This window comes from Cavia porcellus, unplaced genomic scaffold (genome assembly GCF_034190915.1).
Source record: "Cavia porcellus strain 051 isolate PalLab524CR breed Dunkin Hartley unplaced genomic scaffold, mCavPor4.1 scaffold_3, whole genome shotgun sequence".
NCBI classification, from domain to species: domain Eukaryota; kingdom Metazoa; phylum Chordata; class Mammalia; order Rodentia; family Caviidae; genus Cavia; species Cavia porcellus.
The window spans coordinates 3,697,108-3,714,583 of NW_026947486.1; positions in this window are offsets into that span (position 1 = coordinate 3,697,108).

The window sequence follows — 17,476 nt, forward strand, 5'->3', positions numbered from 1 at the left end:
TTTAAATCTTGCCCTACAAGGTCCTCTGTGCCACTGAGGTCTCCATGGCAACGCCCAGCATTGTGACTCAGGTCTCCTACTGCACACTTGTATCCTAGAGCCTAAAGCCCAGCTCACAATGGTGCTCAGCCAATCACAGCCCATTTTGGTTGCCTGGCAACCACAAGCTTGTGGATTTCTGTGAACTATTTCAGCCCAACTCTGCAGCTTTCCACCTCATACAACCACAGCCATTCCAATCATGCAGTATTTGATTAGCCTCTCTATGTTGCCTCAGAATTTTTTTTTACAGTTGTAGTGATCAAGAAAATTTGACATATTTTGAGAAGTGGAGGGAAGTCATTGGAAAACCTTTTGGTATGTCTGACGTCTATGGGTTCCAAACTTCACTACCCCAGTCTTTGCAATTTTCAAACCTAGAGCCTAAAATCCCCCTCACAGTGATGTTCAGCCAATCTCAGCGCAGTGTGGTTGCCTGGCAACCACAAGCCTGTGGATTTCTGTGAACAGTTTCAGCCCAACTCTGCAGCTTTCCACCTCATACAACCACAGCCATTCCAATCATGCAGTATTTGATTGACCTCTATAAGTTGCCTAAGAATTTTCTTTGAAGTTGTGGTGATCAAGCAAATTTGACATATTTTGACAAGTGGAGGGAAGTAATTGGCTCTGTCTTTAGCTCTGTTGGTGGTATATGGGGTCCAAAGGTGACTAGCCCAGTCTATTCAATTATCAAACTTAGAAAGCCAAATGTTTCAAGGGAGGAAAGAAAATGCCACAATGATTTGGGTTCTGCCAAGTTTCTGGTGGCTTGGGAAGCAAACCTGCAAACCATACATGCAGTCTCTGCTGGATTACTGCCACCTTGGTAGTATCAGTTAGCACTGAAAGCCAGCAACCAGAAGATGAGACCCAAAATGAAAGTGAATCCTTGCAGTGCATGAATATTTGGAGTGCCTGCTTCAACTATCCAGCTTCCTCGGGGTTCACTTGTCTGCAATCCCTATTTCAAGGAGGTCTGCAGCCATTCCAGCATAACCCTGAACACTAAACATGAGGTATTAGCACAATACCTTATCACCAGCAGGTTTTCCCAGAATTCAAATGTAACATGGTGAAAAGGAAACCCTTAGAAAAGGGATGCAAATGCCCCTTTCACTAAAAATCCCAGGTATTTTCTCATGGCATGGAATATTTAGACTCCACAACTCATGTAGTGAACCCAGGGACCTAGACCAAGTGTGTCTAGTTTAATGTTGTCCTCTTTTTGGAAACAGCATCTTATGTAGTTGTTGAAAGAGGCCTTGAGATAAATTCGTAGCCCAAGGTGGACTGGAACTCCCAAGGATCCATCCACCTCAGCCCCCAGATTGCTGGGATTATAGGCATGAGCGACCATGCCAAGCATGTGCACAGAGATTCTTACATAATTTGTGAAATCCCACTACTGGTCTATAGGTAGCTTCTGTGCTTCAGGCTTTAGGAATATGCCTCTCTTTGTTTTGGCTCCCCTTGTTCAGGTGTCCATTTCTATTGTGATAAGCTCCAAGGCCCCAGGCAAGGGAGTGGCTGCCCTTCCTCTGGTGTGTCCTTGGATGATTACAGCCCAGGTGAACAGGGTTCAAATATATTGGATCCTGTGCATTTGAAGAGGAAATGAGTAAAGATTCATGAGATAATGTGGACATGCCAGGGAATTGAGGGGCCATGATAGAGACAAAACTTCAGGCCATGGGCTGAAGGCTGAGGATTCTGTACCTCTAGCTTCTTGAATAGTGGGCCTGCTGAGCAATTGTGTGCTCTCAAATGTAATTTGATGGGTTTTGTTTTAATTTATTTTGTTTTTTGCTTTGGTTTTTTACATGGAAGGAACTGTACCATGGTTTAAAGAAGCTGGATTGTCTTACGTAAGAGAAATTTGCAAAAAGGGACAATTCAGCAGCCAAGAATTTCTCAAATGCCCTTGGCGTTTTAAAAAAAGTGACATAAAGTTGAGCTTGTCATGTCCATGTCTCTTTACAAAAGATTTTACCTCCTATTTGATAGGAATTACTGTTTCTTTGAAAGGTCAACCTGCACTGAAATAAAGATAATCCCTCCTTTCCTCATTCTGCTTGAAACCACATCCTTTGTTAGTTATATTTTCTTACACAGAAACACTTGGAGATGACTACAGCAAGAGTTTCCCATTGGTGGAGTTTCCACGGAGACACATGAAGTAATACTGCACAACTTCAAGTGAAGTGCACTGTCCCTTGACAATGGCAAGTCTGGGCAAACCTCTAGTAACAGAAAATCTTAGAAAGTCTAAAAGTGAGTGAATGAAAGTGGGCCTCTCCACATTGGGACAGGGCCTCTCCTGAAGCACACATTTGTGGAAAAAGTAATTATGAGAGACGCATGAACTCCCAAAACGGAATGGAAATTTTCTTGTTTAGGCCTGGAACGCTATGGCCTGGAGACCTGTGTTTCTAACTGGATGAGCAAAGTGTGAGCAGAGATCAAAGTAAAACACACAGCATTTAGGGAACTCGATATTTAACCAGGTGTCCAGAGTAGTGGCAAACTGTACTTGTGTCAATTTGCTCAAATCCTGTCTTCACAAGAAAGTAAATTCCAGCACGACCAGTGACTAGAGGAGGACACATTTCAAAGGACTTGTAAAAAGTCCAACCCTGAAGTTAGCCCAACACTGAATTTAGATGAAAAGTAGCAGAGTCTGTTAGTCTTTCAAGTTTTAATAGGAGAAACTTATAGCATGTAATAGCTGTTACATGAATAACTTCAGAGCTTTTGTAGAGTTCGAAATCACTATGAGTGAGGGCTTCCCCAACTCACAAAGTTAAAAATAGTAAAACAAACAATTTGAAAAACCAATCAACCAATTAAATACAAACACTAAGTCCAAAGGGTTTCACTGGTATTAAAACCACTTATGGAATGCACAACTATTGATGAGGCTTACTCTGCATTCTGCTTTAGTCAGGCCCGGTACATGAGCAACTGTGAAAGCAAAATTCAAAATGTTATGTGAAGTGACCATTTCATTGTTGAAACCATGACCCAATAGACATTTTCTCTTTTGAAACTTCATACATTATCCATATATGTTCTCAAAGGGAAGGAATACACAGGATTTAGGCTGAATTTTTTTTTTCAGTATTTTGTGTTCCACCAGATTTATTTGAAGATCTCCTGTCCTGCATCCACTGCCCAATACAGAAGGCCACACATAGGACAACCAACATGAGAATTTCACTTCTACAGCCTGATTAAATCATCAGGAGAATATAATTTTCCTTTCATCATCAAAGATTTTTACATCAGATTAACCAGCTCTCTTGCTTTCCCATGTTTTTCCCTGGTTTTTGTACCTTGAAATGGGTATGTACGCTTCTCAGCCTTGATCTCCATCTTCCCCCTTATTTCCAAACACATTCATCTGGGAAACATGTAAAGATCTTATTTGGGGCTTGTTTCATTGTTTTCAAATATCTGCCCTTGAAATTCAACTTCCACCACTGTCTCTCATATCCAAAGCTATGTACTTGCAGAGGATTTCTGCTGAGAAATTTCACAGAAAGCTCTTATACTGCAGGTGAATGATGCCAGCAAGTCTTGACTGAATAGCTTAGTAAACAGGACTCAGCCAAATGACAGACATGACAAGGGAAAAGCGTATGCTCAAGGATAGGACATGGCAGAGATCATCTGCCATCTCTGGCATATTTCATATCCCATTGAAAGTACATCCATGTGTAGATTGGCTAGCATTTCCATCCACAAATTCTGAGCAGTGAAGCCTTCAGAGAGAATATTGTGGCATACCAGGCCAAGAATATTCATCCTATTTAAATCTTGCCCTACAAGGTCCTCTGTGCCACTGAGGTCTCCATGGCAACGCCCAGCATTGTGACTCAGGTCTCCTACTGCACACTTGTATCCTAGAGCCTAAAGTCCAGCTCACAATGGTGCTCAGCCAATCACAGCCCATTGTGGTTGCCTGGCAACCACAAGCTTGTGGATTTCTGTGAAATGTTTCAGCCCAACTCTGCAGCTTTCCACCTCTTAGAACCACAGCCATTCCAATCATGCAGTATTTGATTAGCCTCTCTATGTTGCCTCAGAATTTTTTTTACAGTTGTAGTGATCAAGAAAATTTGACATATTTTGAGAAGTGGAGGGAAGTCATTGGAAAACCTTTTGGTATGTCTGAGCTCTATGGGTTCCAAACTTGACTACCCCAGTCTTTTAAATTTTCAAACCTAGAGCCTAAAATCCCCTTCACAGTGATGTTCAGCCAATCTCAGCCCAGTGTGCTTGCCTGGCAACCACAAGCCTGTGGATTTCTGTGAACAGTTTCAGCCCAACTCTGCCGCTTTCCACCTCATACAACCACAGCCATTCCAATCATGCAGTATTTGATTAACCTCTCTAAGTTGCCTCAGAATTTTCTTTGAAGTTGTGGTGATCAAGCAAATTTGACATATTTTGACAAGTGGAGGGAAGTAATTGGCTCTGTCTTTAGCTCTGTTGGTGGTATATGGGGTCCAAAGGTGACTAGCCCAGTCTATTCAATTATCAATCTTAGAAAGCCAAATGTTTCAAGGGAGGAAAGAAAATGCCACAATGATTTGGGTTCTGCCAAGTATCTGGTGGCTTGGGAAGCAAACCTGCAAACCATACATGCAGTCTCTGCTGGATTACTGCCAGCATGGTAGTATCAGTTAGCACTGAAAGCCAGCAACCAGAAGATGAGACCCAAAATGAAAGTGAATCCTTGCAGTGCATGAATATTTGGAGTGCCTGCTTCAACTATCCAGCTTCCTCGGGGTTCACTTGTCTGCAATCCCTATTTCAAGGAGGTCTGCAGCCATTCCAGCATAACCCTGAACACTAAACATGAGGTATTAGCACAATACCTTATCACCAGCAGGTTTTCCCAGAATTCAAATGTAACATGGTGAAAGGGAAACCCTTAGAAAAGGGATGCAAATGCCCCTTTCACTAAAAATCCCAGGTATTTTCTCATGGCATGGAATATTTAGACTCCACAACTCATGTAGTGAACCCAGGGACCTAGATCAAGTGTGTCTAGTTTAATGTTGTACTCTTTTTGGAAACAGCATCTTATGTAGTTGTTGAAAGAGGCCTTGAGATAAATTCGTAGCCCAAGGTGGACTGGAACTCCCAAGGATCCATCTACCTCAGCCCCCAGATTGCTGGGATTATAGGCATGAGTGACCATGCCAAGCATGTGCTCAGAGATTCTTACATAATTTGTGAAATCCCACTACTGGTCTATAGGTAGCTTCAGTGCTTCAGGCTTTAGGAATATGCCTCTCTTTGTTTTGGCTCCCCTTGTTCAAGTGTCCATTTCTATTGTGATAAGCTCCAAGGCCCCAGGCAAGGGAGTGGCTGCCCTTCCTCTGGTGTGTCCTTGGATGATTACAGCCCAGGTGAACAGGGTTCAAATATATTGGATCCTGTGCATTTGAAGAGGAAATGAGTAAAGATTCATGAGTTAATGTGGACATGCCAGGGAATTGAGGGACCATGATAGAGACAAAACTTCAGGCCATGGGCTGAAGGCTGAGGATTCTCTACCTCTGGCTTATTGAATAGTGGGCCTGCTGAGCAATTGTGTGCTCTCAAATGTAATTTGATGGGTTTTATTTTAATTTATTTTGTTTTTTGCTTTGGTATTTTACATGGAAGGAACTGTACCATGGTTTAAAGAAGCTGGAGTGTCTTACCTAAGAGAAATTTGCAAAAAGGGACAATTCAGCAGCCAAGAATTTCTCAAATGCCCTTGGCGTTTTAAAAAAAGTGACATAAAGTTGAGCTTGTCATGTCCATGTCTCTTTACAAAAGATTTTACCTCCTATTTGATAGGAATTACTGTTTCTTTGAAAGGTCAACCTGCACTGAAATAAAGATAATCCCTCCTTTCCTCATTCTGCTTGAAACCACATCCTTTGTTAGTTATATTTTCTTACACAGAAACACTTGGAGATGACTACAGCAAGAGTTTCCCATTGGTGGAGTTTCCACGGAGACACATGAAGTAATACTGCACAACTTCAAGTGAAGTGCACTGTCCCTTGACAATGGCAAGTCTGGGCAAACCTCTAGTAACAGAAAATCTTAGAAAGTCTAAAAGTCAGTGAATGAAAGTGGGCCTCTCCACATTGGGACAGGGCCTCTCCTGAAGCACACATTTGTGGAAAAAGTAATTATGAGAGACGCATGAACTCCCAAAATGGAATGGAAATTTTCTTGTTTAGGCCTGGAACCCTATGGCCAGGAGCCCTGTGTTTCTAACTGGATGAGCAAAGTGTGAGCAGAGATCAAAGTAAAACACACAGCATTTAGGGAACTCGATATTTAACCAGGTGTCCAGAGTAGTGGCAAACTGTACTTGTGTCAATTTGCTCAAATCCAGTCTGCACAAGAAAGTAAATTCCAGCATGACCAGTAACTAGAGGAGGACACATTTCAAAGGACTTGTAAAAAGTCCAACCCTGAAGTTAGCCCAACACTGAATTTAGATGAAAAGTAGCAGAGTCTGGAAGTCTTTCAAGTTTTAATAGGAGAAACTTATAGCATGTAATAGCTGTTACATGAATAACTTCAGAGCTTTTGGAGAGGTCGAAATCACTATGAGTGAGGGCTTCCCTGACTCACAAAGTTAAAAATAGTAAAACAAACAATTTGAAAAACCAAACAACCAATGAAATACAAACACTAAGTCCAAAGGGTTTCACTGGTATTAAAACCACTTATGGAATGCACAACTATTGATGAGGCTTACTCTGCATTCTGCTTTAGTCAGGCCCGGTACATGAGCAACTGTGAAAGCAAAATTCAAAATGTTATGTGAAGTGACCATTTCATTGTTGAAACCATGACCCAATAGACATTTTCTCTTTTGAAACTTCGTACATTATCCATATATGTTCTCAAAGGGAAGGAATACACAGGATTTAGGCTGAATTTTTTTTTTCAGTATTTTGTGTTCCACCAGATTTATTTGAAGATCTCCTGTCCTGCATCCACTGCCCAATACAGAAGGCCACACATAGGACAAGCAACATGAGATCTTCACTTCTACAGCCTGATTAAATCATCAGGAGAATATAATTTTCCTTTCATCATCAAAGTTTTTTACATCAGATTAACCAGCTCTCTTGCTTTGCCATGTTTTTCCCTGGTTTTTGTACCTTGAAATGGGTATGCACGCTTCTCAGCCTTGATCTCCATCTTCCCCCGTATTTCCAAACACATTCATCTGGGAAACATGTAAAGATCTTATTTGGGGCTTGTTTCATTGTTTTCAAATATCTGCCCTTGAAATTCAACTTCCACCACTGTCTCTCATATCCAAAGCTATGTACTTGCAGAGGATTTCTGCTGAGAAATTTCACAGAAAGCTCTTATACTGCAGGTGAATGATGCCAGCAAGTCTTGACTCAATAGCTTAGGGAACAGGACTCAGCCAAATGACAGACATGACAAGGGAAAAGCGTATGCTCAAGGATAGGACATGGCAGAGATCATCTGCCATCTCTGGCATATTTCATATCCCATTGAAAGTACATCCATGTGTAGATTGGCTAGCATTTCCATCCACAAATTCTGAGCAGTGAAGCCTTCAGAGAGAATATTGTGGCATACCAGGCCAAGAATATTCATCCTATTTAAATCTTGCCCTACAAGATCCTCTGTGCCACTGAGGTCTCCATGGCAACGCCCAGCATTGTGACTCAGGTCTCCTACTGCACACTTGTATCCTAGAGCCTAAAGTCCAGCTCACAATGCTGCTCAGCCAATCACAGCCCATTGTGGTTGCCTGGCAACCACAAGCTTGTGGATTTCTGTGAACTGTTTCAGCCCAACTCTGCAGCTTTCCACCTCTTACAACCACAGCCATTCCAATCATGCAGTATTTGATTAGCCTCTCTATGTTGCCTCAGAATTTTTTTTACAGTTGTAGTGATCAAGAAAATTTGACATATTTTGAGAAGTGGAGGGAAGTCATTGGAAAACCTTTTGGTATGTCTGAGCTCTATGGGTTCCAAACTTGACTACCCCAGTCTTTTAAATTTTCAAACCTAGAGCCTAAAATCCCCTTCACAGTGATGTTCAGCCAATCTCAGCCCAGTGTGCTTGCCTGGCAACCACAAGCCTGTGGATTTCTGTGAACAGTTTCAGCCCAACTCTGCAGCTTTCCACCTCATACAACCACAGCCACTCCAATCATGCAGTATTTGATTAACCTCTCTAAGTTGCCTCAGAATTTTCTTTGAAGTTGTGGTGATCAAGCAAATTTGACATATTTTGACAAGTGGAGGGAAGTAATTGGCTCTGTCTTTAGCTCTGTTTGTGGTATATGAGGTCCAAACGTGACTAGCACAGTCTATTCAATTATCAAACTTAGAAAGCCAAATGTTTCAAAGGAGGAAAGAAAATGCCACAATGATTTGGGTTCTGCCAAGTTTCTGGTGGCTTCGGAAGCAAACCTGCAAACCATACATGCAGTCTCTGCTGGATTACTGCCACCATGGTAGTATCAGTTAGCACTAAAAGCCAGCAACCAGAAGATGAGACCAAAACTGAAAGTGAATCCTTGCAGTGCATGAATATTTGGAGTGCCTGCTTCAACTATCCAGCTTCCTCAGAGTTCACTTGTCTGCAATCGCTATTTCAAGGAGGTCTGCAGCCATTCCAGCATAACCCTGAACACTAAACATGAGGTATTAGCAAAATACCTTATCACCAGCAGGTTTTCCCAGAATTCAAATGTAACATGGTGAAAGGGAAACCCTTAGAAAAGGGACGCAAATGCCCCTTTCACTAAAAATCCCAGGTATTTTCTCATGGCATGGAATATTTAGACTCCACAACTCATGTAGTGAACCCAGGGACCTAGACTAAGTGTGTCTAGTTTAATGTTGTCCTCTTTTTGGAAACAGCATCTTATGTAGTTGTTGAAAGAGGACTTGAGATAAATTCGTAGCCCAAGATGGACTGGAACTCCCAAGGATCCATCCACCTCAGACCCCAGATTGCTGGGATTATAGGCATGAGCGACCATGCCAAGCATGTGCACAGAGATTCTTACATAATTTGTGAAATCCCACTACTGGTCTATAGGTAGCTTCTGTGCTTCAGGCTTTAGGAATATGCCTCTCTTTGTTTTGGCTCCCCTTGTTCAGGTGTCCATTTCTATTGTGATAAGGTCCAAGGCCCCAGGCAAGGGAGTGGCTGCCCTTCTTCTGGTGTGTCCTTGGATGATTACAGCCCAGGTGAACAGGGTTCAAATATATTGGATCCTGTGCATTTGAAGAGGAAATGAGGAGAGATTCATGAGTTAATGTGGACATGCCAGGGAATTGAGGGGCCATGATAGAGACAAAACTTCAGGCCATGGACCCAAGGCTGAGGATTCTCTACCTCTAGCTTCTTGAATAGTGGGCCTGCTGAGCAATTGTGTGCTCTCAAATGTAATTTGATGGGTTTTGTTTTAATTTATTTTGTTTTTTGCTTTGGTTTTTTACATGGAATGAACTGTACCATTGTTTAAAGAAGTTGGAGTGTCTTACCTAAGAGAAATTTGCAAAAAGGGACAATTCAGCAGCCAAGAATTTCTCAAATGCCCTTGGCGTTTTAAAAAAAGTGACATAAAGGTGAGCGTGTCATATCCATGTCTCTTTACAAAAGATTTTTCCTCCTGTTTGATAGGAATTACTGTTTCTTTGAAAGGTCAACCTGCACTGAAATAAAGATAATCCCTCCTTTCCTCATTCTGCTTGAAACCACATTCTTTGTTAGTTATATTTTCTTACACAGAAACACTTGGAGATGACTACAGCAAGAGTTTCCCATTGGTGGAATTTCCACGGAGACACATGAAGTAATACTGCACAACTTCAAGTGAAGTGCACTGTCCCTTGACAATGGCAAGTCTGGGCAAACCTCTAGTAACTGAAAATCTTAGAAAGTCTAAAAGTGAGTGAATGAAAGTGGGCCTCTCCACATTTGGACAGGGCCTCTCCTGAAGCACACATTTGTGGAAAAAGTAATTATGAGAGACGCATGAACTCCCAAAACGGAATGGAAATTTTCTTGTTTAGGCCTGGAACGCTATGGCCTGGAGCCCTGTGTTTCTAACTGGATGAGCAAAGTGTGAGCAGAGATCAAAGTAAAACACACAGCATTTAGGGAACTCGATATTTAACCAGGTGTCCAGAGTAGTGGCAAACTGTACTTGTGTCAATTTGCTCAAATCCTGTCTTCACAAGAAAGTAAATTCCAGCACGACCAGTGACTAGAGGAGGACACATTTCAAAGGACTTGTAAAAAGTCCAACCCTGAAGTTAGCCCAACACTGAATTTAGATGAAAAGTAGCAGAGTCTGTTAGTCTTTCAAGTTTTAATAGGAGAAACTTATAGCATGTAATAGCTGTTACATGAATAACTTCAGAGCTTTTGGAGAGGTCGAAATCACTATGAGTGAGGGCTTCCCTGACTCACAAAGTTAAAAATAGTAAAACAAACAATTTGAAAAACCAATCAACCAATTAAATACAAACACTAAGTCCAAAGGGTTTCACTGGTTTTAAAACCACTTATGGAATGCACAACTATTGATGAGGCTTACTCTGCATTCTGCTTTACTCAGGCCCGGCACATGAGCAATTGTGAAAGCAAAATTCAAAATGTTATGTGAAGTGACCATTTCATTGGTGAAACCATGACCCAATAGACATTTTCTCTTTTTAAACTTCGTACATTATCCATATATGTTCTCAAAGGGAAGGAATACACAGGATTTAAGCTGAATTTTTTTTTTCAGTATTTTGTGTTCCACCAGATTTATTTGAAGATCTCCTGTCCTGCATCCACTGCCCAATGCAGAAGGCCACACATAGGACAACCAACATGAGAACTTCACTTCTACAGCCTGATTAAATCATCATGAGAATATAATTTTCCCTTCATCATCAAATATTTTTACATCAGATTAACCAGCTCTCTTGCTTTCCCATGTTTTTCCCTGGTTTTTGTACCTTGAAATGTGTGTGCACGCTTCTCAGCCTTGATCTCCATCTTCCCCCGTATTTCCAAACATATTCATCTGGGAAACATGTAAAGATCTTATTCGGGGCTTGTTTCATTGTTTTCAAATATCTGCCCTTGAAATTCAACTTCCACCACTGTCTCTCGTATCCAAAGCTATGTACTTGCGGAGGATTTCTGCTGAGAAATTTCACAGAAAGCTCTTATACTGCAGGTGAATGATGCCAGCAAGTCTTGACTGAATAGCTTAGGGAACAGGACTAAGCCAAATGACAGACATGACAAGGGAAAAGCGTATGCTCAAGGATAGGACATGGCAGAGATCATCTGCCAGGCCCTGGCATATTTCATATCCCATTGAAAGTACATCCATGTGTAGATTGGCTAGCATTTCCATCCACAAATTCTGAGCAGTGAAGCCTTCAGAGCGAATATTGTGGCATACCAGGCCAAGAATATTCATCCTATTTAAATCTTGCCCTACAAGGTCCTCTGTGCCACTGAGGTCTCCATGGCAACGCCCAGCATTGTGACTCAGGTCTCCTTCTGCACACTTGTATCCTAGAGCCTAAAGTCCAGCTCACAATGCTGCTCAGCCAATACCAGCCTATTGTGGTTGCCTGGCAACCACAAGCTTGTGGATTTCTGTGAACTGTTTCAGCCCAACTCTGCAGCTTTCCACCTCATATAACCACAGCCATTCCAATCATGCAGTATTTGATTAGCCTCTCTATGTTGCCTCAGAATTTTTTTTACAGTTGTAGTGATCAAGAAAATTTGACATATTTTGAGAAGTGGAGGGAAGTCATTGGAAAACCTTTTGGTATGTCTGAGCTCTATGGGTTCCAAACTTGACTACCCCAGTCTTTTCAATTTTCAAACGTAGAGCCTAAAATCTCCCTCACAGTGATGTTCAGCCAATCTCAGCCCAGTGTGGTTGCCTGGCAACCACAAGCCTGTGGATTTCTGTGAACAGTTTTAGCCCAACTCTGCAGCTTTCCACCTCATACAACAACAGCCATTCCAATCATGCAGTATTTGATTAACCTCTCTAAGTTGCCTCAGAATTTTCTTTGAAGTTGTGGTGATCAAGCAAATTTGACATATTTTGACAAGTGGAGGGAAGTAATTGGGTCTGTCTTTAGCTCTGTTAGTGGTATATGGGGTCCAAAGGTGACTAGCCCAGTCTATTCAATTATCAAACTTAGAAAGCCAAATGTTTCAAGGGAGGAAAGAAAATGCCACAATGATTTGGGTTCTGCCAAGTTTCTGGTGGCTTGGGAAGCAAACCTGCAAACCATACATGCAGTCTCTACTGGATTACTGCCACCATGGTAGTATCAGTTCGCACCAAAAGCCAGCAACCAGAAGATGAGACCCAAAATGAAAGTGAATCCTTGCAGTGCATGAATATTTGGAGTGCCTGCTTCAACTATACAGCTTCCTCGGGGTTCACTTGTCTGCAGTCGCTATTTCAAGGAGGTCTGCAGCCATTCCAGCATAACCCTGAACACTAAACATGAGGTATGAGCACAATACCTTATCACCAGCAGGTTTTCCCAGAATTCAACTGTAACATGCTGAAAGGGAAACCCTTAGAAAAGGGATGCAAATGCCCCTTTCACTAAAAATCCCAGGTATTTTCTCATGGCATGAAATATTTAGACTCCACAACTCATGTAGTGAACCCAGGGACCTAGACCAAGTGTGTCTAGTTTAATGTTGTCCTCTTTTTGGAAACAGCATCTTATGTAGTTGTTGAAAGAGGCCTTGAGATAAATTCGTAGCCCAAGGTGGACTTGAACTCCCAAGGATCCATCCACCTCAGCCCCCAGATTGCTGGGATTATAGGCATGAGCGACCATGCCAAGCATGTGCACAGAGATTCTTACATAATTTGTGAAATCCCACTACTGGTCTATAGGTAGCTTCTGTGCTTCAGGCTTTAGGAATATGCCTCTCTTTGTTTTGGCTCCCCTTGTTCAGGTGTCCATTTCTACTGTGATAAGCTCCAAGGCCCCAGGCAAGGGAGTGGCTGCCCTTCCTCTGGTGTGCCTTGCATGATTACAGCCCAGTTGAACAGGGTTCAAATATATTGGAACCCTTGCATTTGAAGAGGAAATGAGTAAAGATTCATGAGTTAATGTGGACATGCCAAGGAATTGAGGGGCCATGATAGAGACAAAACTTCAGGCCATGGGCTGAAGGCTGAGGATTCTGTACCTCTAGCTTCTTGAATAGTGGGCCTGCTGAGCAATTGTGTGCTCTCAAATGTAATTTGATGGGTTTTGTTTTAATTTATTTTGTTTTTTGCTTTGGTTTTTTAAATGGAAGGAACTGTACCATGGTTTAAAGAAGCTGGAGTGTCTTACCTAAGAGAAATTTGTAAAAAGGGACAATTCAGCAGCCAAGAATTTCTCAAATGCCCTTGGTGTTTTAAAAAAAGTGACATAAAGTTGAGCGTGTCATGTCCATGTCTCTTTACAAAAATTTTTCCTCCTGTTTGATAGGAATTACTGTTTCTTTGAAAGGTCAACCTGCACTGAAATAAAGATAATCCCTCCTTTCCTCATTCTGCTTGAAACCACATCCTTTGTTAGTTATATTTTCTTACACAGAAACACTTGGAGATGACTACAGCAAGAGTTTCCCGTTGGTGGAATTTCCACGGACACACATGAAGTAATACTGCACAACTTCAAGTGAAGTGCACTGTCCCTTGACAATGGCAAGTCTGGGCAAACCTCTAGTAACTGAAAATCTTAGAAAGTCTAAAAGTGAGTGAATGAAAGTCGGCCTCTCCACATTTGGACAGGGCCTCTCCTGAAGCACACATTTGTGGAAAAAGTAATTATGAGAGACGCATGAACTCCCAAAACGGAATGGAAATTTTCTTGTTTAGGCCTGGAACGCTATGGCCTGGAGCCCTGTGTTTCTAACTGGATGAGCAAAGTGTGAGCAGAGATCAAAGTAAAACACACAGCATTTAGGGAACTCGATATTTAACCAGGTGTCCAGAGTAGTGGCAAACTGTACTTGTGTCAATTTGCTCAAATCCTGTCTTCACAAGAAAGTAAATTCCAGCACGACCAGTGACTAGAGGAGGACACATTTCAAAGGACTTGTAAAAAGTCCAACCCTGAAGTTAGGCCAACACTGAATTTAGATGAAAAGTAGCAGAGTCTGTTAGTCTTTCAAGTTTTAATAGGAGAAACTTATAGCATGTAATAGCTGTTACATGAATAACTTCAGAGCTTTTGGAGAGGTCGAAATCACTATGAGTGAGGGCTTCCCTGACTCACAAAGTGAAAAATAGTAAAACAAACAATTTGAAAAACCAATCAACCAATTAAATACAAACACTAAGTCCAAAGGGTTTCACTGGTTTTAAAACCACTTATGGAATGCACAACTATTGATGAGGCTTACTCTGCATTCTGCTTTACTCAGGCCCGGCACATGAGCAACTGTGAAAGCAAAATTCAAAATGATATGTGAAGTGACCATTTCATTGTTGAAACCATGACGCAATAGACATTTTCTCTTTTGAAACTTCGTACATTATCCTTATATGTTCTCAAAGGGAAGGAATACACAGGATTTAAGCTGAATTTTTTTTTTCAGTATTTTGTGTTCCACCAGATTTATTTGAAGATCTCCTGTCTTGCATCCACTGCCCAATGCAGAAGGCCACACATAGGACAACCAACATGAGAACTTCACTTCTACAGCCTGATTAAATCATCATGAGAATATAATTTTCCCTTCATCATCAAAGATTTTTACATCAGATTAACCAGCTCTCTTGCTTTCCCATGTTTTTCCCTGGTTTTTGTACCTTGAAATGGGTGTGCACTCTTCTCAGCCTTGATCTCCATCTTCCCCCGTATTTCCAAACACATTCATCTGGGAAACATGTAAAGATCTTATTTGGGGCTTGTTTCATTGTTTTCAAATATCTGCCCTTGAAATTCAACTTCCACCACTGTCTCTCCTATCCAAAGCTATGTACTTGCAGAGGATTTCTGCTGAGAAATTTCACAGAAAGCTCTTATACTGCAGGTGAATGATGCCAGCAAGTCTTGACTGAATAGCTTAGCAAACAGGACTCAGCCAAATGACAGACATGACAAGGGAAAAGCGTATGCTCAAGGATAGGACATGGCAGAGATCATCTGCCAGGCCCTGGCATATTTCATATCCCATTGAAAGTACATCCATGTGTAGATTGGCTAGCATTTCCATCCACAAATTCTGAGCAGTGAATCCTTCAGAGAGAATATTGTGGCATACCATGCCAAGAATATTCATCCTATTTAAATCTTGCCCTACAAGGTCCTCTGTGCCACTGAGGTCTCCATGGCAACGCCCAGCATTGTGACTCAGGTCTCCTACTGCACACTTGTATCCTAGAGCCTAAAGTCCAGCTCACAATGGTGCTCAGCCAATCACAGCCCATTGTGGTTGCCTGGCAACCACAAGCTTGTGGATTTCTGTGAACTGTTTCAGCCCAACTCTGCAGCTTTCCACCTCATACAACCACAGCCATTCCAATCATGCAGTATTTGATTAGCCTCTCTATGTTGCCTCAGAATTTTTTTTACAGTTGTAGTGATCAAGAAAATTTGACATATTTTGAGAAGTGGAGGGAAGTCATTGGAAAACCTTTTGGTATGTCTGAGGTCTATGGGTTCTGTTATAACTTGAGCCCCAGTATAAAATCCAAGGAGGCAAGAGACCGAAAATTTAGTGGCAAAGTCTTTATTTCCAGGCCTGGCGACCAGTCTCCGGGAGCCAATTTGGAGACTGTCCCCTAGAAGCTGAAGGGAGGACTTTAAAAAGGGCTGGAGGAAAGGGCGGGGGGAGAGAAACAAAGAAACCTGTAGAGCAATCAAACTTGTTGACCCGAGTCTGGAAACTGTATTGCTGTCTACTTAGCTCTGACAATCTCGGGAGTTCCTGGTGTTTTTTAAAAATTATTTCCATCCTGCAGACTGACATTATCTCAGAGTGGCACGTCTGCAGCAATATTTGGAGAAGAAAGTGGACAGTTAATTATCTCAGGACAGCTTGTCTTCGCTAGTGAGTGCGAAGGGGTCACAAGTTATGAGACGCTGGAACTTAAGTTTTACGAAGACCTGATATCTAACTCATTTGATACATACAGAACAAAAGGAAAGCACCGATTGGGGTTTGGGCCATAGTATTACCCGGTAATTTGTTTAAGCTAAGCAGTTCTTAAAATTGGGGCAGGCTCATTTTACAACAGATCATCACCGGGTCAGGGGGAGGTCACCAGAAACCCAAATTCTTTATGGCCTAGATAGATAGGTGAGGGGAGAGGGAGGCAATAAGGCGCCATACAGAACAGAAAACGGCGGTAATGTGTCAAGGTCAGGGTAAAGGGTTAAACTCACACGCAAATCTCTCTGCACACAAGCAGGTTACTTTAAACAAATGTAAATTAATTGCCATTTTAGTTTTCCTTAGCTCTTTAGCGGAGAATAGAGGCTCCTAGCAGTGATTAACAACCCTTGTTAGCTTGTTTTAGCACAGCTTCTGTAGTTTGTAGAGAGCAACAATGGTTAACATATCAATTAGGTGAGATTCTTGCAATTCTTTACAGAGGAGAGTGTTGCTCAACAGATCAATTAGGTCCCTTAACATATCAGTTAGGGAAAAACGATAAAACAAACACATTTAGTAAGCCCCTATACAGGTTTGCTATAATACACATATAACAAAGCTATTTTCTTAGGGTACAACATTCCCCACTGATTTTAGTCAGTGTGTCAAATCATTGACTCCTTAGCGTCTGTTTATAACCTTGTATGTGTCTTTAAAATTATAAGCTTTTAAGAACTTTGACATAGTTTATCAACTTGTTTATAACACAAGGCCCAGTAGGAGGATTAACAAAGGTCTTGTAGCTGTCATTAAAGCTGTTAACCAAAAGGAGAAAGAAAACCAACATTTAAATTTACTCTGTTTTATCATATAAGTAACAATTTTTAAGTCAGACAGAGGCCTCTTAGGGGTCTCTACAAAAGAGGAGAACACAAAATTATCAGTTATATTAGACAATCTTAAGCTTTAAAGTGTTCTTGGAAGAAATGACAGTTTATTTATCCGCAGGCTAATGGTCTTTTGAAGCTGGGACCTGTCTGCAGTGGGAACGTTGAATCTAGGCAGGCTTTCAGCTACTTTGACAGTCCATTGCAGCTCAAGTGATTTATGGTGAGGTCGCTTGTCTAGGTGCCTAGGCTCTTTAGCTCGCAGTGGGCAGCAGCGAAATAACCAGTGGATGGAAGTCAGAGCTGGCTGAAAAGTCTGGGGGAGACTTAATAAGATCTTGATTAGTTAAATCAGCTAATTTTTAGAAACCTTTAATGAT